Source organism: Bos javanicus, chromosome 19, assembly GCF_032452875.1.
Source record: "Bos javanicus breed banteng chromosome 19, ARS-OSU_banteng_1.0, whole genome shotgun sequence".
NCBI lineage: Eukaryota > Metazoa > Chordata > Mammalia > Artiodactyla > Bovidae > Bos > Bos javanicus.
Genome location: NC_083886.1, coordinates 17,578,123 through 17,599,001, shown reverse-complemented (window position 1 = coordinate 17,599,001; position 20,879 = coordinate 17,578,123). Strand labels below are relative to the sequence as shown.

Sequence of the window (20,879 nt, the reverse complement as noted above, 5' to 3'; positions counted from 1 at the left end):
TGTGGGAGACGTAGGTTCGATCCCTGAGTCAGGAAGATTCCCTTCTCCAGGGGATCTCCAGGGGAATTCTAGGGGATTTCCTGGGACTCTCCAGGAGATTCCCTTCTGGAATCTCCTCCAGAGATTCTCTGGAGGAGAATACTCCTCCAATATTCTTGCCTGGAGAATTCCATGGACAGAGGAGTGTGGTGGGCTACAGTCCATGGGGTTGCAAAGAATTGGACACAATGGATGACTAACACTTTTACAAAGGTGATTTCCAATACTGTGTTAATTTCTGCTGTATGGCAAAGTGATTTAGCTATACACACATATATATACACACGCTCTTTAAAATATTCTCTATTATGGTTTATCATAGGATATTGAATATAGTTCTCGTGCTACACAGTAAGCCCTTGTCAGTTATCCACCCTACACACAGACACTTATATCTGCTAACCCCCACCTCCCACTCCATCCGTCCCCCAATCCTCTCCCCCTGGGCAAACACCAGTCTGTTCTCTATGTCTGAGATTCTCTTTCTGTTTCATTGTTAGGTTTATTTGTCACGCTCAATTCTTAATTGTTGCAATGCTGCATTTCCTCTCACCACTCTACTGAAATCATTTCTCCAAAGGTTACTGTAGCAAATGTCTATTATTTTTGCCACTCCTAAAGCACTGGCCCGCCCTACTTCCCCATTCTCCCCCAACTACCCCAATTATCCTCCTAAAGAAGCATTTCCTTTCCCTTTCTCAACCTATGAGATTTACCCGGGCTGAGCGTGTAACTCAAGGGTGAAGGATATGACCTCTGCCTACATCTATTAGTGGTTTGAGAATGGACACACAGACTTTTTCTGGGGGCTGCTGAGAGGTAGATGCTTTGATGTTATATTTAAACTTTAGAGAGTGAAGGCCTCGTGCTGCTGGTATCTACTCACCACCAAAGGGAATGAAGCCAACCTAGAGGAGATGGAGCTAAAGGACAGACGGATGGAAAATCTGATCCTGGTGGCACGAGCTGAATCACGTCACTCTTGATGGCGTCTCTAATCCGCTGGCCCTTTCAGTTAACTGAGCCTTTTTGCTTAAGCCAATTTGTTAGGGTTTACGTTCTTGGCATCAGAAAAATCCCCAACTGAGACGGAACCTAGTGCGGTCATCAGCGACAGTGGAAGTACCGAAATCGACTTCCAGCTCTGCTTTCCCTGTTTTATGCTGGTGCCATCCTCTTGGTGCCTTGGTAAGGCCCAAGCTTCAGCCCTCACAGGTGCTACCTCTTCCCCAGGGCCCTCAGTGCCAAACTGGCTTCTCCTCTGACTTTTACTCTTCTGCTAATGACCTCTTTTTCCTCTCAATCCTTGAGGCTTAAAATCTTGATATCATGGCAACCCCTCCCCACCCTTCGCTCCCAAATCCATTTCCAAGTCCTATCTCCCTCAATCCTCTTTCTTTCACATCTTCTTGAACACCTCCATGACCTCCTTTCCCTTTCCCCGGGGTATCACTCCAGGTTCTGCCACCCCTCGGTGTGGGGATGGGCCAACCAAATAGTCCACTGACAGCCCCTTAAAGGACTGTCAGACTCCAGTGACACTCCTTCTTTCCTATTACACAGTAAGTCCCCTACATACAAACAGGTTCCATTCAAAGAACACGTTCATAAGCTCAATTTGTCCATAGGTATAACAAAGTTAGCCTAGGTACCCAACTCATACAATAAGTGTATAGTACTGTTCTATTAGTCAGTCCAGTCATTCATTTGTACCCGACTCTTTTCGACTCCATGGACTGTAGCACGCCAGGCTTCCCTGTTCATCACCAACTTCCGGAGCTTGCTCAAACTCATGTCCATTGAGTCGGTGATGCCATCCAACCCTCTCATCCTCTGTCATCCCCTTCTCCTCCTGCCTTCAATCTTTCCCAGCATCAGGGTCTTTTTCAGTGAGTCAGATCTTCACATCCGGTGGCCAAAGTACTGGAGCTTCAGCATCAGTCCTTCCAGTGAATTCTCAGGACTGATCTCCTTTAGGATTGACTGGTTTGATTTCCTTGCAGTCCAAGGGACTCTCAAGAGTCTTCTCCAACACCACAGTTCAAAAGCATCAATTCTTCGGTGCTCAGCTTTATTTTTTCTATGGATGTGAGCCAACTCTCACATCCATACATGACCACTGGAAAAACCAGTACTGTTCTTTAATAGGTGTATAATATTTTTCACACAAATAATTCGTACTTAGGAACAAACACAAAAAAATAAAACATTTTTAATCTTACAGTATAGTATCTTGAAAAGTAAAGTACAACAGCTGGCATACAGGGGCTGGCACACACATTCACATTTCTGAAAATTCACAACTTGAAGGTTCATACATAGGGGACTTACTGTACTTCTGAAAGGATATTGTGAATGCTAAAGTCCTCATCATTAACCTCCTTTTCCCCAAAACACTGCCATGATTGCCCACTGGGTTTTGAATGGAATAAGCATAACTCAGCAAGAATGTATTACGGCATCTCCTCTGTGTCAGGCACTGTGCTGGGCATTGTGAGGAAGACTGATTAAGATGGATGTAGTCCCTGACTCTCCAGGGCCTTAAGATCTGGTGGTTTTGGTGACGAGACCACAAGGCTGGTGCACGTGTGTGAGCATACACAGTACTGAATAGTGGGAGCTTTCTTCATTCATTCCCAGCGCATCCTTCTGATTTCAATTTTTGTTCTTATGCCTTTTGCTTAAACTGGGTTGAACTACCTATGCGCCCATGTTCTTCCACTTCCTTGACTTTGCTCACACTGTTTCCTTCCCTCGAATATACCTTCCTCCAATTCTGCTTGGTTATCCTTCATAGCCTTTCTCAAATGATATCCTCTCGTAAATCTTTTGCTGATTACCCTAGTCAACTGTAATCTCTTTCTCCTCTCAGCTTGCAAAGCACCTTCTATGGAGCTCCACTCTGCATTTTCCATGTTTGAAAAAAAAAAAGTATTTATGTAAGTAACTTCTCTGCCCAATTAGATGGCAAATTAATTAAGGGCAGAAACTTTTTTTTTTTATATCTTTGCATCCCCAACAACTAGAAAAGTGTTTCTCAATTAGTGCTAAGAATGCATTTATCTATACAAAGCACGCACATCATTTAGAACCAGCTCGTTTTGGGCTAAAGAAGAATTCTTTATCTCAAATAAAGATTTTAAAGATCTCCCACAGGTTTTTAAAAATAAGTCTTCACGTTCATTTGAACTTGTTTATGGATTATCAGCTATTAGCCTGGAGGAGTACTGTAGCTTGGGAGAAATCAAACAAATGAAAACTAAAATTATTAGAAACCACTGCCCATTAATGATTTCCTAGAGAGCAGAAAGCAGCAGATCTTCCCTGTCTATGGGAACTGTCTAGAAAATAGGATTCTGTTTTTAGAAATGGGATTAAACCATGGTATCTACTTTCCAAAGCCTGTATTGGAAGTAAGAGCTTGGCTTGGAGAAGTAGGCACTCTGGGAAAACACTCAGAAAATGAATAACACACGAGTCATGCTGGAGGGGATTTTGGTCTTGTTGGAGTTCCTGGAGTCCTAGGACATTGACTTGGAGTTGGCCTGGGGCCCTGGCTACCAACAAGGACCAGTCTAGGGACCTGATGGGCAGTCTCTCCCTGCTGTTCTGTGATGGTACGAAGTGGAGTAGAGAGGCACCATGAATTCCTCCACCAGGACTCCTGAGCAGGCTGGGGCTGGGGGCTGGCCATCTGGATTCCAGGGCAACATGAGCACAGAAGGTGGAAGAGAAAGGAATTGCAGGCATTTTACACCTTCTGCCAAGATCTGGGTTCCTCCCAGGGCTACAAACAAGATGCAGACGTGCATCCATGTGGTCTTGGAAAGGTGTCAGCTGGCCTGTGATTTTCCCAGGATTGGGATTCCTGCTTGGAGCCAGCTCCAGAAAGTGGGATGATGAACAGATGAGGATATGAAATGGCAGCCTTGAAACACCAAAACTGTACTGCTCTTCACTGCTCACGAGAGCGAGGGTTCCAAGCTGCTGGCATAAGCGTGTGCGCGCATGCTCAGTTGCATCCGACTGTTTGCAACCCCACGAACTGAGGCCCGCCAAACCCCTCTGTCCATGGAATTTTCCAGGCAAGAATACTGTTTCCTTTTCCTTCTCCAGGGGATTGTCTTGACCCAGAGATTGAACCCATATCTCTTGTGTCTCCTGCACTGGCAGGCAGGTTGTTTACCAGCTGAGCCGCCAGGGAAGCCCTAATCTTGTTAAAAGGCATCACTGCCTTGATGCAGGTCCTGAGGCCAGAAGGTGTCCTGAGATTTCCAGGTGCCCCCATCACACATCGTCATCCTCCAGACCCTGGTCTCACCTCATACTTTGCCAGGGACCCTGAGGGACACCCAATCAGCAGCTTTGCCCTAGCCCCAGGCGGGCAGTCTGTAACAGTCAGAAGACTGTGTTCCTAACTCATAAAGTGTAAGGGAGGATTCAGGGAACTCTTAAAGTCATAGCTGACTTCACACAATGAATATTGGCAAAAATCACTTGCCCATTTATTGTTTATTTAATTATCCACATCCCATATTCACTGTGTTGTGAAATATAGAGACCCTCCCCAGAGAGGTTAAGGAAAATGTAGTGGCTGAGAGCATGAAGTCAGAGAGAAAGGGTTTGAGTCCAGACCCTTTCTTTCTCTTGCTAGTTATGTGACTTGGGGCAAGTTTCCTAACTTCTCTGAGCCTTATCTATAAAGTGAATGTTATAGTGTCTACCTTGCTATATTGACATGGACAGTCAATAAAATAATGCATGCAGAGGTGCTGGTGTGATATCTTCTGAATGATAAAATATTGATGATGACATTAAAATATTAATCATTGCTATTCATGTATTTCTGCAGGAGACAGACTATGGTTAGAGGATGGGGTGATGTATAAAAAAGGCTGAATCAGTGGTACAAATTATACATATGTGTTCAAGGAGTTTCCAGGCCAAGGGGATCTGGGTGAGGCAGGAGGCAGGTGAGGCTTCCTGGAGAGATGGGTGTGGACAGGACTGGGACAGCAGAGTGAAGGAGAGGTCCTTGTGGAGAATTCCAAGCGAAGGACCTGGAGTTGGCTCATTTGGGAAACACTTTTGTATTTGAGGAGGAAACATGATAGAGTTGCTTTTAATTATCTTAAAGACCTTGTGCAGAATGGGCTTTGGAGTTTGGATGGGGAATTATTACCACAGCATGATCAGTTCTGATGGCCTGGCATAAATCTCTGACAAAATGGGGAGTCTGCAAGATAAATGGCTCAAACCAAGCTCATTACAGGGAACTTTCAAGGGAGAGAGGGAGACGCGAGCACTCTCAACTGGGCTCTGTCTCCATCCCGCCTGAAGCAGCCCCTCTCTGCCTCCCACCACCCAAGAGTGATGCTGAAAATGACAAAGTGCAATGGATGCTCAGGGTTAGCTCAGAGCTGCTGGTGGGTCTGGAAACTGTCTCAGGCACACGCTGCTCATTGGTAACTAATGGAGCTCCCTAAGGCTAGGGAGAGACAGGCCTTCATTCCCGCAGCTAACTCCTGAGTGCCGGATCCAAGATGCTCATCTCACAGGTGGGGAAACTGAAGCCAGGTGTGCACAGCAGTGTGAAGGAGAGGTCCTTGTGGAGAATTCCAAGCAAAGGACCTGGAGTTGGCTCATTTGGGAAATACTTCTGCATTTAAGGAGGAAAGATGATAGAGTTGCTTTTATTTATCTTAAAGACCTTGTGCAGAATGGGCTTTGGAGTCTGGATGGGGGATTATTGCCACAGCATGATCAGTCCTGATGGCCTGGCATAAACACAGGTAACCCAGCAAGGTGTTAATGGATCTGCTAACTTCTATGGCTTCCATATTGCTTGGTGATGAAGACTAGTTTCAGATTCTTGCTCTGCTACCTGCTAATACTGAGGTCTTGGACAAGTTCAATAAACTCTCTGAGCCTTGGGGTTCTCATTTGCAAAGTAGGAGTTTCCTTCCTTTCTCCTTATACTTTCTCCCTCCCCTGCATTTTTTTATAGGGTGGTCAACACATTAGGCTCACCCAGGACTTTCCGGGTTTCAGCACTGAAAGCCCAGCAACCCAGGAAACCACTCTGTCCCTGGCAAACCCTCTTTGTTTGATCAGTGATATTGCGTGATTTGGTGCTGGGGCAGCAGCCACTGAGACAAAGCAGATGCTTGTTCTTTAGAAGTTAACATCCTAATTCTATCAGGGGCAGACAAACACAGTTACATTGATATGATCATAAAATAACACACAACCTATACATATGAAACTATGTGTCAGCCTCTCTACATATTTTATCAATATGATATCATTGCAAACTTAAACGATCAGATCAGATTAGTCGCTCAGTCGTGTCCAACTCTTTGCGACCGCATGAATCGCAGCACGCCAGGCCTCCCTGTCCATCACCAACTCCAGGAGTTCACTGAGACTCATGTCCATCGAGTCAGTGATGCCATCCAGCCATCTCATCCTCTGTCGTCTTAAACTATACTGGGAAGTAACTATCCATATTGTCATTCTTGTCGTTCAGTTGCTCGGTCGTGTCTGACTCTTTTGTGACCCCATGGACTTAAGTCCACCAGACTCCTCTGTCCATGGGATTTCCCAAGCAAGAATACTGGAGTGGGTTGTCATTTCCTTCTCCACGGGATCTTATCGACTCAGGGATCAAACCCGTGTCTCCTGCATTGTCAGGTGGATTCTTTACCACTGAGCCACTTGGGAAGCCCCAAATATCCATACAGCCTCTCTCTAATTATCAGACAATAAAACAGACACTTTGCTTTATTAACTAACTTTCCTAAAATCACACTTAGAGTGAAAAGGAAAGCCAATATTTTAAAATTAGTTTATTTATTTAATTGGAGGATAATTACTGTACAATACTGTGGTTTTTGCCATACATGGACATGAATCAGCCACAGGTGCACATGTGTCCCCCCATCTTGAACTCCCCTCCCGCCTCCCTCCCCACCCCATCCCTCTGGGTTGTCCCAGGGCACCGGCTTTGAGTGGCTTGCTTCATGCATCGAACTTGCACTGGTCATCCGTTTTACATATGGTAACATACATGGGAAAGCCAGCATTTAAACCCGGGCATTCCAGCGCTCTTGGGCCAGCCCTGACACCCCTTGAATGCAAATACAGGATTTAGACTGAGTAAGGCCACAGACTGTTGATTAGCTTCTAAGAAGACTGTGCTTGCTTTCCCCTCCCAGTTGGTTTGGGATCTATGGTCCCATCCATCAGGCTAAGTGGAGATGCAGGTAAGCTTATCCCTTGGATACTCCAGCTCCAAGCGCCCAGCAGGAATGGGAGCCCTTCCCCACAGTTCTGCCTCCATCCTAGGAAACCATGAGAGAGAGATCCTGACCACCTTACACCTGACCCAGCAAACACGAAAGCACGAGGGTCCAGAGCCTGTAGGATTCCTGTGGTGTGGGAATCCTTTGGCTTTGAGGAGTCTGGGGCCAGAAGCATCCACCAGCACAAGACGGAAAGCTGGCCACGTCCCAGTGCCAGCCAGAGCTCTGTGCCAAGAGAGTAAATGGAACCCATTTCTCTTGGACCTTCAGGTCCCCTGGGCAGATGACAGGCTGATGAATGAGGACCATGCCTGTGGGATAGTTCCAGGTTCCAAGGCTGACTGGTCTATCCATCCTCCCAACCACATTTATAGGAAACATACAGACTGGTACTCTTGGAAGGAACTTTATCCATCACCTAGTCTAAGGGCCTCATTTTGGAGATGAGGAAATCCAGGCTGAGCTTGGAGAAGATGACTTCTCAAGGTGGCACAAGGTACCAAGGAAGGGGCAAGTGTCAGCCCCAGATCACCTGCCTCCAAACGCAGGCACTTCTACAAAAATGCATGGCTCCTCCACGCGGCTCTCAAATGACTTATAGGGGAACATGACTCCCCTTGCGACACTCCCCATCTCTATCAAGGAGACGTTGGGACGGAGGAGTGGGACCCAAAAGTCTATGGGTTGCTGGCAAGCCTCAGTTGGAAATGGAAAATCTGGAAAGCTCTTCCTTGATGTGGTCCAAACAGGTCTAAAAATGTTCTAGACATAAGTGGTGGAGAGAAAAGGTGGGAGGAGGAGGGAAGGGAGAGGCAAGAAGGAGCAGGAGGAATGGAGGAACAGAAGGAGACTGTCAGTGGGTTGTCAGTCCAGGCTGGACCAGCGCGAGCAAATTTTAGAACAACTTCAGCAGCATCTCCTCCCATACCTCACGCTCATCCAGCAAGTACGACAGAAGCTGTGGGAAGGGTCCAGGATCCACAGGCTGACTTTGAGCTGTGGCAGGACCTCCAGCAGGGCTGAGTGTCCTCCTCCTCCCCTGTGACCCACCTCAATCTGTTTCTTCATCTGTTAGAAAGCTCAACGGGGAACATGTTGATAAAATGCTCATCACAGGGCCTGGCCTAGAAAGCCCCTAATAAATATCAGTTGTCACCACTTTGTCTTCCCTAGTAGCTCAGCTGGTAAAGAATCCGCATGCAATGCAGGAGACCCCTCTTCGATTCCTGGATCAGGAAGATCCCCTGGAGGAGGGCATGCCAACCCACTCCAGTATTCTTGCCTGGAGAATCCCCATGGACAGAGGATCCTGGCGGGCTACAGTCCATGGGATCTCAAAGAGTCAGACACGACTGAGTGACTGAGCACACACACCACTTTGTCACCAAACGCTGATGGGAACATTTTGATACCTGCCTCCTGGTAGCTGGTTGGGGGCGCTGGTCAATCTCCCCCAGCTCCTGGGTCAGGTTTGCAGGGCAGCCACGCTCTGATCCCTTTATCTCTGCTGGCTGAAGCTGGAGCAGCGTCTGCTGCTCGTTAGTTCTGGCTGGCATTTGGGAACAGAGCATTTACAGTCCTCCGGGCGTAGCCAGAACGACATCTCAGCATCACAAAGAGGGGAAATTAGAGGGCGGGGGAAAGGCAGTCTTGCTCCAGAAGGATTCACCCAACATTTCCTTTCATCCACAGCCTCTCCAGAGGACTTCAAGTCCAGTTTCCTTCTGCCAAAATTCCTTTTCCCTGCAGACGTCTAGGAACGTGCCTAGTATGGATGAGAGGATGGTGGCGATCAGTGTCGTCTTTCCTTCTATCCCCTCTTGCCTTCTTAGAAGGCTGTTTGATTTGGTCCAGGTTGCTGACCTGCGGGGAGCGGGGAGGGGACCCAAGGGCCAGCTGGGCATCTGTGTTTGACAAAGCCGCCTGCCATCTCAGGCTGTTCAACTCATTGCTGCCACTGCCTTGGGCTGGCAAGCACCCTGTCATTCCAAGTTATTCTCAGCCACATCTCAGACCCTTCGGGGAGATAGGACAGGAAAGGGAGAAAGGGCCAGCCTGTGACAATCATGCAGACACAGGCCATGACCATCACTCCTCATTCAGCCTCCCCTGACTTCTGACATATCAAGGCAGCCGGTGTCCCTTGGGACCATCACCCCCAGCTTCCCAGAATACTGCTGTCTGCCCTCAGCTGGGCAGAAGGACATAGGGGCTGGGCACCCGGGGCTCAGCTTACTCTGCCTTCCCTGGTTGTCTGGTCACCTGCTGCCAGACTGATCCCTCAGACCTTTTCAGAAACCAAGCTCAGGGCAGCAGCAGAGGAAGGGTTTGGAGGCAGGAGACTGGGATTCAAGCCCGGCAATCTGACCTCTGTCTGGCTCCTTGTTGCTGTGGTTGTTTAGTTGCTTCAGTCATGTCCGGCTCTTAGCAACCCCATGGGCTGTAGCCCGCCAGGCTCCTCTGTCCATGGGGTTCTCCAGGCAAGAATGCTGGAGTGGGTTGCCATGCCCTCCTCCAGGGGATCTTCCCAACCCAGGGATTGAATCCTCGATTCCCGCCACATCTCCTGCATTGCAGGTGGATTCCTTCACTGCAGAGTCACTGGGGAAGCCCTGCCTTGTTCCTTAACCTTTCCAAAGTCCAGCTCTTCATCTATGAAAGGGTGCTGGTGATACCACCATGCCACTTGCATAGAGCATGATCCAAGGGAAAAGATGCCCGCATCTAATGCACCACAAAGACTCCACACAGGACACTTCCTTTCCTCTCCTCCAGGGAAGGCAGGTGGTGGCCCGGACGTCGCTGGACCACCACATCCAAGGAATTGCAGACTCCCTACTTCTGATGTATAGAACAAAAGAGAAGGCCACAGAGACTTTCTGTCTCTAGGACTGAGCGACAGGAATTGGGCCTCTCAGGGGAGCCTGATGCTGCTGACGGTAGCCCTCCCCTCCCCAGAGCTGGGACCACGTGGCCTTGTCTGCAGCCCAGCCCAACCCTGGTCTCTGAGGCTCGCCGTTTCCTTACACAGTCTGGCTTGAGGGGCCCCGGCTCCATCTTCTAGGGCTGGCAACATACCACACTGGAGGCTGGTATACGGCTCTTCTCCCAGGGCCAGGATCCGATCCATCTAGGCTTCTTCTGAATCCAGGGATCTGGCCTGATGCCCAGGCGCTCCTGGGCTGGGCTCTGCTTTAACCTGCTCTGGCCCATCTTGGACCCCTGGCATAGAGGCCGTAATCCATTGACAACACTCCCCCTCCTGTTTCTCCCATGCTCACCCCACCTGAAGCTGCGAGGGTGCCCTTCTGGGTTTCAGAATACTGTCTTGGCCACCACAAGATTTATTTCTACGTTTAAAGGCTCCCAGGCTTCCCAGGTGGCTTGGTGGTAAAGAATACACTTGCCAATGCAGGAGACGCAGGTTTGATCGCTGGGTCTGGAAGATCTCCTGGAGGAGGAAATGGCAACCCACTCCAGTATTCTTGCCTGGGAAATCCCACGGACAGAGGGGCCTGGTGGGCTACAGTCCATGGGGGTCACAAAAGAGTCAGACACGACTGAGCAACTAAACAGCAACAAGATGTCTCAAAATATTTTAAGTGCTACCCCAAAGGAAGAGGCTATTTAGGTGCAAAAGGCTCAAATTCCAATGAATTATGATTCAAGTATGGAGAAAAATAAATTTTGATCTTGGCTGATCCCTTGTGATGATGTTTTGGGAGCCCCATAGATGACAATGTCAATAAGAAGTTTTCAAAGTTGTGTGGGCAATTGAGTATCTGAAAAAATTTTTTTCCTCCTTCCAGAAATGAAAATACTATTATTTAATTCAATGGAGAGTTGTAAAAACACTAATGTAATTCACTGATGATGGTTTTTTAATTTATTTTTTAATTGAAGGATAATTGCTCTAAAGAATTTTGTTGTTTTCTGTCAAACATCAACTTGAATCAGCCATAGGTGTGCATATGTCCCCTCCCTCTTGAAGCACTGTGCTAAGTGCTTTACACGGAATAGCTCACTCAACCCTCACAAATACGCTGAAGGAAGCATTACTACCACTATTTATTGCCATTTCACAGATGAACAAATTGAGGTTCAGAGAGGTGAAAGACACTTGCCCAATATCACATTGCAAGTTGGGAATCAGTGAGTCAATCCAGAAGGTTCAATCAATTCCACGGCCTTTATTCCTGCTCTCCTCACCCCATCCTTGGGACTCAGAGACCATGTCGTTGGTTAGACGTGACTATGTTATGGGCAAACCACTTCAAATTGCAGCCATTAACACAAGGGCTGCCTCACACACCAACATGTTAACACATCCAAGCATGATTTATCAGCTGTGTGATAATATTTGTCTACTACCAGTGCTAATTGTGCAGCCATGCATCACCCGCTAGCAAATGGCAGCAGGCAAACAGTAGGAGGCACCCAAGGTTTAAGAAAAACATATGGGAGACAAGCTTCCCTGGGAGGCATTTCAATGTCTTAGCCTACGTTCTTGCTCCTGCCAACTGGAAAAAGTCACCATCGTTGTGCATCAGAGGCACACCAGGCAAAACCACCTAGCCGGGTTCGCTGGACATCATTTAGAAATGTCCATCTCTGCCTGCTCACTGGTGACCCTTCCCGGGGCCTCTCTTGGGGCTCTGATCTAACATTCTGGAGGGATACACCCCTTCTCACCAGCACCAGTGGCCCTGTGTCACAGGGGCATTTTCAGTGAGAGGTGGGGCACCCCCAGGGAGGCAGCAGCTGACCGGAAGCTGGGTGGTGGGGAGACAGTGCAATTTTGATGTGCTTCTCACCCCTGTGGGATGGTGGATCCAAGATGACCCATGCTTCTCTCCAGATACAACATACCTTAGCCCTCCAGGACAGCACCACCCACCCCAACCATTCTCTGATGGGATGATATGAAGTACCCAGCCCAGGTACTGCCAAACCATAGACTGGACTCCAAACAAAGGCTTTGCGCTTCACTCCAAAAGATAAGCTCCATCATCAGATCCAGCTCTTGGAAATGTACAACAGGCTCCAGAAGGGGAGGCCTGAGGGGTGCTTGGGGATGGACTGGACGGTGGCTGCAATGGGCCAGAGCCGAGGAGCTGCAGGAATTAGGAATCAGAACGGGGAGTCAGCTGATGCAAGCAGGAAAATCGAGTGGATTCCTGGAGAGAGGAGGGGACTCCAGGAGAGAGATGAGACCTTAAGGACCATCTCCTGGGGCCCCACTGTCTGTCCTGTTTCTGGAGCCAGGATCCGCGAGATGTGGCTGCTTCTTCCTGGGTTCCCATGAAGTCCTCCTGCACTTTCTGAGCATCTTTATCATCACTCAGCCACTCCCACGCTTTCACTCCAGCCAGCCTGAGTGAACCTCCTCTCTTTTTGCAACCAAAGAACACTGCCGTAAATGAGGTGCAGAAGAAAAGTACCTAGGTTCCCTGGGTCTGAACTACATCTCTGCCTCTCCCCACACCCCCCCTGGGTTATCGGAAAGCTCAGAAGCTGTAGGAGGGGATCCACAGCTTCCCTCATTAGCTCCTTCACATCGCAGCCCTTGCTCCTCCGTGAGTTGTTTACAAGGCTTTGTACATTTGCTTACTGCTCACTCCCAAGTTCCCAGCCTCCTACTTGACTCCATCTCCCACTGTGATCCTTTCCCTGGCTCCTGCTGAGCCGGTGCTCATTTACATTTCACTCACCAACCTCATTTAGTTAATTTTCTACAGTTAATTCAATGTTCACCAAGTAGCCCTGGATCGCATTTGCATTCATCACCTCCAGGCCCTAAAGGGGAACAGAGCAATGGCTTCCCTGCCGAGATCCCCACTTCAGCAAAGACAACAACGCAGCTCAAAGGCTGGGGGCAGGATCTCCTGCCGCAGGGTCAGCTCAGCAGCCTACCCTGGCAGCAGCCCTGGGGATCAAGCCCCTGGAAAGAGACAGTGTCCTCTGCCCAGGGAGCTGGCACCAGACTGAGCCTTCCTGCATGGCAATGATTCACGGTGCATCCATCTCTAGGTTTACTGCCCGCTGTGCAGAGCATTTCCTTCACCTTAACCTAAAATAGCTTAAGCTTCAGGGGGCACTGCCTAGTACCTGTATTATTACAAGCTTTGGGAAGGAAAAAGAAAAACAAAATAATAATACTTCACAAAATCACAACAGAAAAGGTGTAGTGGGCTTTTGAACACAGCCACAGAGAAATGTTGGGTCATAAGGAGCTAAAGGCAGCACAGATACTCATCATCTCTGTCTCCATCTCTGTCTCCATGTCCATTTCTCTCTGTCTCCAACTCCATCTGTCTCCATCTCTGTCTCCGTATCTCCATCTCCAACTCCATCTCTGGCTCCATCTCCATCTCCATCTTTAAGTAACCAACTCTAGAAATGGCCTTCACGGTGGCATGACTCTCAGAGCCTCCTACTGGGCCCCACTGTCAGTGGGTGCTACATGTAACCAGAATTTTGTTTCAGGCCGACTGTTACTCTTCAAGCTAGTTAAGGAAAACTTGCAGCAAGGAATAATGATGGAAGTCTGCAACTCTGTTAAGCAGCAGAGGCTGCAAATTTGCCAGCCATCCCTTCTTTATCCCCAAAGTGGTGAAGAGGGGGTTCCATCACTTACAAATCTCTCCCGCATTTGTCACATCTCAGGACTTACTGGGAAGGAATGGGCTGGCCCAGTTCCTTTCATGTTTTGTTTGGGCTTCAAGGGCTAGACCTAAAAAGGAAGCTACTGCATAAAGCCAGCTTTCCAGAAAAAGGTCCAGAAACCCACCTGGAGCTTGTTTATCAGGCCCCCCTTTGACAACCCTGCTTCAGTTTTCTTTAGAATTTTGATGCAGTATCTCAGTGGGCTGAGATACAGATCCCCCGTGACCGTGCAGTGGCAGGACAGGGACTGGGACCAGAGCCCGGATCCACCACCTCTACTTGTGAGTGTGCAAAATGCTGTAAGTCACCGAGTCCAGTTTACTTTGTCCTAAAGCATCATTCTCCCTGTGGGCAGGGGGCGGGGAAGAGGTGCTCAGAAGCACAACCAGTTCCTTCTCTGGCTACCCACCCTGCCCTTTTGCGGCTCTTATTTATTTTGGCTGCTCTTGTTTATTTCAGCTGCCCCCTTCCTGTTCTGCTTAACATCGCTTCCTCTGGCCTGATGCACAGGAAGGCTGCTGCTGCTGCTAAGTCACTTCAGTTGTGTCTGACTCTGTGCAACCCCATAGATAGCAGCCCACCAGGCTCCCCCGTCCATGGGATTTTCCAGGCAAGAGTACTGGAGTGGGGTGCCATTGCCTTCTCCCACAGGAAGGCTGGTCCAGCTCTAAACAGCCCCCTCGGCAAAGCAGAGCTCCTCTCCACTGCCAGCAAGTTCTCCTGGAGAGCTGACACCAGCTGATAACGATTTTGTTCTATGTGTTGTCAATGGGAAGGTCCCTGGGTTCCTCCGCACCACCAGCCAGCTGGCAGACAGTTTGGGAAAAGGAACACTGGGATGGATGGTTCTTCATTAACAGGGAGGGACTCCTGAAAGTGGGCCATTCTCCATCAACTTCAGAGGGGACGGGCGCGCAGGGACCTACTGCAGACATGGGGACAGCGCTGATAGGCATTCTTGGTTTGTTTTCTCCACATCCCCCTTAAGAAAGCGATGTTGGCGCTGATTCCAGCAGACCTTTAAAAAGGCACTTTATTAAAGTCTGAGAACTGATTAGACACAAGTCGTGCTGAGTCTGTCAGGCTCAATTTATTCCCTCTCAACTTCCCCAAGAGGAGCTGAGCCAAGCAGACAGGTTTCCCCAGGTCAGGCAGGGATCAATTCCAAGGCCACCTTTCCCGGGGACCCAGAACAGGCTCTTTCCCTCCCGCCCTCCTCCCAGGTCCCCCTACAGAGCAACACTGCATCCCATCTGGGGTGTCAGACGTCACCTGAGCCTCACTGGCCAATACAGTAGCCTCTGTCCCCATGTGGCTCTTGAGCACTTGAATATGGCTGGTCTGAACTGAGATATGCTTAGTGTAAAAAAAAAAAAAAAAAAAAAAACCCAGAAGGTAAAATATCCTCTTCATAGTTACATGTGGCTTGCAGGTTGAAATGACAACATTTGGGATATATGGGACCCAATAGAATACTTTCTATTTCTATAAATACATTAATTTCACCTGCTTTGTTTTGCTTTTTATTTTTTGGCTGCGCTGGGTCTCTGTTGCTGTGCGCAGGCTATCTCTAGGTGCAGTGAGCTGGGGCTACTCTCCCAGTTGCAGTGTGTGCGTGGGCTTCTGTTGTTGTGGAGCACGGGCTCTCTTGCAGGCTCAGTACTTATAGCACATAGGGTTAGCTGTCCAGCAGCGTGTGGGATCTTAGTTCCCTGACCAGGGATCGAACCCGTGTTTCCTGCATCGGTAGGTAGATTCTTAACCACTGGACCACCAGGAAAGTCTCTTGTTTTCCTGTGTAAATGTGGCTACTAGGAAATTTAAAAGTGCATTTGTAGCTTCGTTCCTCTTGGGTCATACTCTTTTAGAGATATTTTAGACTGAAGAGGTCATCAGAGGCTCTGTGCAGATAGAGGGAGAAGGAAAGATCAACCAGCCTGAGATGCTGACACTTGATTGCTCAAAAGTCTCTAAAAGCTCTTCCTGATGCCCTCCCCAAGGCCTTGCACAGGCTGACCGGTGTCCTCTCCACCCGTCTCACCTTCAGCTGTTGCCCTGTCTCTCTCTCCCTCTGTTCCAGCCACCCTGGCCTTGCTTTTCACCAACATGGTCAACCCAGCCTCATGGCAGAGCCTTTGCACATGCTGTTCTCTCTGCCTAGAATGTTCCTCACCAGACCTCTGCCTGCCTCCCACCCTCTCTTTATTCAGTCCTCAACTGGGGGGGAAGTCACCTCCTCAAAGAGCACCCTCCCCCACCTCTCAGTGAAAACCAATCACCACCCCTTGACTTAAAAATATATATTTATGTATTTGGCTGCTGCTCCCGGTCTTCATTGCAACATACAGGATCTTTAGTTGCAGCATGTGGGATCTAGCTCCCTGTCCAGGGATCGAACCTGGGCTCCCTGCATGGGAGCTCGGAGTCTTAGCCACTGGACCACCAGGGAAGCCCCTGGTCACCATTGCTTGACTCTGCTTCCCTTTAGCTCAAAGCCCCTATTATTGTCTGGTATGAAATTGCATGTTTATTTTCTGTCCCCTCCAGATAGGGGCCTCTGTCTCTTTTGTCTACTACAGCGCTTGGCACATACTAGCAACCCAGCAAATGTTTGCTTAGTGAACACACAACAACAGCCCCCCAGCTGTCAGTGGGATCAGGCTAGTTTTCAGTGAGTCAGCTCAGACTTGGAGAGAAGTGAGTACAGAGCAGGGGCTGACTGCATCGGACTCTGAGGGGATAGTGGGTTGGTGACTTAGAAAGTCACCTTCTCCAGGGGACCGTGAACTGGGAATCCGCCCCAGTCCAGGAATCTAGGGCCAACTTAATACAGGAAGAGAACAGGGCAAAGACAGCAAGATCACCCTGACGTGTTCTGGAGAGTTCCTCTGGGAAACAGACATCAGAAATTAAGGCAGAAAAGGTGTTTGAGGTCCCACCTGCTGGCCTGGATACATTCTGGCTTCATAGTGTCTTTGAGAAGGCACTTGGGGGAGAGCTACACAGAATATTATAGTAAGTCCTCTGCATATGAAGCATTCTACTCTGAGAGTGTGTTTGCAAGTCCAACTTTTTTACAATTCTAACAAAGTTAGCCTAGGTACCCAACTAACACAATCAGCTATACTTAAAAATTAAATACAAAAAAGAAAATATTTTTCATCTTACAGTGCAGTACCTTGAAACGTACAGAAGTACAAGCATAACAGCTGGCATACAGGGGGGCATCAAGTGAACAGGCAAGGAGAGTTATTGACTGGAGGAGGGAGAGGAGGCAAGAGATGGCAGAGCTGAGGGATGGAGACAGAGGGCAAGCTGCAATGTCACTCACATCTGATGCTGATGGCACAGGTTTTGGTTCCTTACTGGAATGTGATGCACGTTCGTATCTTTGAAAGGGACGGGGTGCCTCATGGGCTGCCATCAATGGGGTGGCACAGAGTTGGACACGACTGAAGTGACTTAGCAGTAGCAGCAGCAACTTGAAGTTTCATATATAGAGGACTTGCTGTAATAATAAAGGTCCTTCTGGATGCTAGAAAAGACACAAAAGCCCAGGGCTGCCTCTGCCATCTCCTCAATTGCACCCCACTCTGCTTGGGCACATCCGGAGACCAGGGAGTCATCATTCCCATGGCAGTTGAGCTGGTCATTTCTGCTCATTTTAACAGAAAACATGTGATGCTTTCAGGTCAACAGCTGCCTCCTTGCAGTTGATGCTTTTCAGATCCTTGTTCTAGTTTTGATCCCCTGCAACTGTTCTAAGTGAGATTAATTCCCTGTCCCCAGATCAGTCCTTCTGAGCTGGGAAGGACTGCAGCTGGAGAAGCCCAGCTTCTGTTGACAAGCAATCTTGGCAGGCTGTGATCTGACCCTGTGATCTGACACCCAGGCCAGGACTCGGTCAACGAGCATCATTGTTCCCTAATGACTCACTCCTGGAGACTGGTTCTCTGAGGCCACAGCCTCCTCCCTGCTCACCCAGAATAACCCCAGCTCACCTCAGCCAGCCTGACTTCTCTTCTAACCTCCAAACTCAAATGTGCCCTTTCTCCTTACTATAGCAACATCTATTCAAGCTCCTGTGTGTGCCGGGCCCTGTGCTACACCTAGGGATAGAATGAAGGAGAATACACAGCCCCGAGTCTAATGGAAAGGCTGCAGGTCCACAGGCATCCAAACCCGGGAGATCAGGGCTGAAAAGAAGGCAAGTGCCAAGGGCACAGAGGACTTGACCAATCCTAGAGGAAGCAGGGAGGCCATCTTGGAGAAGCAGATGCTAAAGCTGCCAATTTCCATGCCCACTGGGAAACTGAGTGTTGAGAAATGGATGCTTTAGAATTATGGTGCTGAAGAAACTCTTAAGAGTCTCTTGGACAGCAAGGAGATCAAACCAACCCATCCTAAAGGAAATCAGCCTTGAACATTCATTGGAAGGATTGGTGTTGAAGCTGAAGCTCCAATACTTTGGCCACCTGATGAGAAGAGCAAACTCATTGGAAAAGATTCTGATGCAGTAAAATTGAAAGCAAAAGGAGAAGGGGCAGACAGAGGATGAGATGGTTAGATAGCATCACTGACTCAGTAGATATGAATTTGAGAAAACTCTGGGAGATAGTGGAGGACAGAGGAGCCTGGCACACTACAGTCCATGGGGTTGCAAAGAGTCAGACATGACTCAGCGACTGAGCAACAACTGGGACATTTACTCTGTAATGCTAAATTAGTTAGATGTTTCCAGTAGCACCTAATCAGCAGTCTTCTTAAACAAGAACATTCGAAACCTTCATCTCATGTGTTCTTTCTACTTCCGCCTACACCCTCCCAACACACACAGATCATCACTTCTGTTTCTCTTTCTCAAGCCTTTCCTTGCCTCTCATTTTCTCAGGCAGTCTCTGCCCTTTGATCCCTCGGCCACTCTCCCTGAAACAGTAATAGAAGGGTCTTAGCACCCACAAATGATGGATCCTTACTGCCTAAAAGCCAGATCCCTCCAGGAGCCTGCTGTGTCAGCTTATCACAATCTGGTCCCCACCAGACATCTCAACCTGGCCCCTGTGAACCTCCACCTACAAACACCAAGCTCCCACCACACAGACCTGCTTGCCCTTCTCCAAACCTTTCTGTTCCACTGACACCCTCTCTGTGCTCTTTCACCTACACTGTCCCCTTCCCTTTCTTCTCAGCCCCACAAACTCCTATTCATTCTGTAAAACCCGCTCAAATGCCACCTCTTCCATCCAACCTTCCTTGTGACAGTCAGTAGTCCTTACCAAGCAAAGAGCATTATTTTATTACACTGGTTTTATTCCTTTATAGTGATCTGATAGCTTGCTAGGTGTTTCTCCCAAATTCTGGGTTGGGGTTCTCTGAGTACAAGTTTGTTGTTCAGTCACTAACTTGTGTCTGACTCTTTGCGACCCCAGGGACCGCAGCACGCAGGGCTTCCCCGTCCTTCACTATCTCCCGGAGCTTGCTCAAAATCATGTCCATCGAGTTAGTGATGCCATCCAACCATCTCATCCTCTATCATCCCCTTCTCCTCCTGCCTTCAATCTTTCCCAGCATCAGGGTCTTTTCCAATAAGTCACCTCTTCATGTCGGGTGGTCAGAGTATTGGAGCTTCAGTTTCAGCATCAGTCCTTCCAATGGTAGCAGGATTTAATGCATCTTCCATCCCAGTATGCAGAATAGAAGATAATAATAGCATTAATAACTAATGCTAGTATTTATTAATAATGAATATAACCAGGAATAGTCATCAATAACAATAGTAATGAATAATAATGAAAGTGAACAGCACCACAATGCCAAAACAGCTACTTAGCCAAGCTGCACTAGAGACTCGATAAGCAAGATCTCAGTCTCCTTGCATTCTATCAAAACTTACTCCCACTTGGTGGATCAGGAAACTCCAGGACAGAGAGTATAAGCACCTCTCCTAAAGCCACCCATGGTGTAAGTGGTGGGGCGTGCATGCTAAGTCGCTTCAGTCGTGCCTGACTCTTTGCGACCCCATGGACTATAGCCTACCAGGCTCCTCTGCCCATGGGATTCTCCAGGCAAGAATATACTGGACTGGGCTGCCATGCCCTCCTCCAGGGGATCTTCCTGAACCAGGGATCAAACCCACATCTCTTGTGTCTCCTGCATTGGCAGGCAGGTTATTTACCAGTAGTGCCACCTGGGAAGCCCCTTCTTCATCTGTATTATGAGGCTAAACAGGGCTGTCTGTTAAAGCTACTGTGTGCGCAGGCTCAGGCCACATAAAGTGCCCAGCCAAGGAGCTGGCACACAGTAGGTGCCCAATTAAGGTTCAGCGCTCTTCTTTCCCCCACGCTTGAGTGGGGATAACTGGGGCCCACTTGTTTGGCCCTCTTCTTGCCTCAGAGACTTCAGCAGGCCGGGTTCCTGACCCTCTTCACCAGGAGGTAACCTGGCCATTGGACCATCCCTGTTGCTGGCAAACACCTTTTTTTCAACCAGACCTGGTATTTTGACTTTATTTTCATCAGAATGCAACATATACTCATGGCAGAGAATGCAAAACAAACTGGAAAGAAAAAAAAAAAAAAAGAAAACTCATTATTGATTCTCCAGTCCAAAAACATCTTGGGGGGCTTCCCTGGTGATCCAGTGGCTAAGCCTCTGCACCCTCAGTGCAGGGGACCCGGATTTGATCCTTAGTCAGGGAACTAGATCCCACATGCCGCAACTAAGAGTTTTCATGCTGCAACTAAAGGTCCCCCACGCCACAAGAAAGATCAAAGGTGCTGTGTGCCGCAACGAAGACCTGGTGCAACCTAAATAAATAAATAAATGTTTAAAAAAAAATCTCAGGCACTTCCTTGCTTTTCTATTTCTGTG

General features: G+C 48.5%; 1 protein-coding gene across 1 annotated transcript in view; it reads right to left on the bottom strand.

Annotated features, from left to right (window-relative positions):
• The window catches only part of ASIC2 (acid sensing ion channel subunit 2), a 1,207,137-nt gene that overhangs the window by 967,376 nt on the left and 218,882 nt on the right, over nt 1-20,879 (bottom strand). The window lies entirely within an intron of this gene.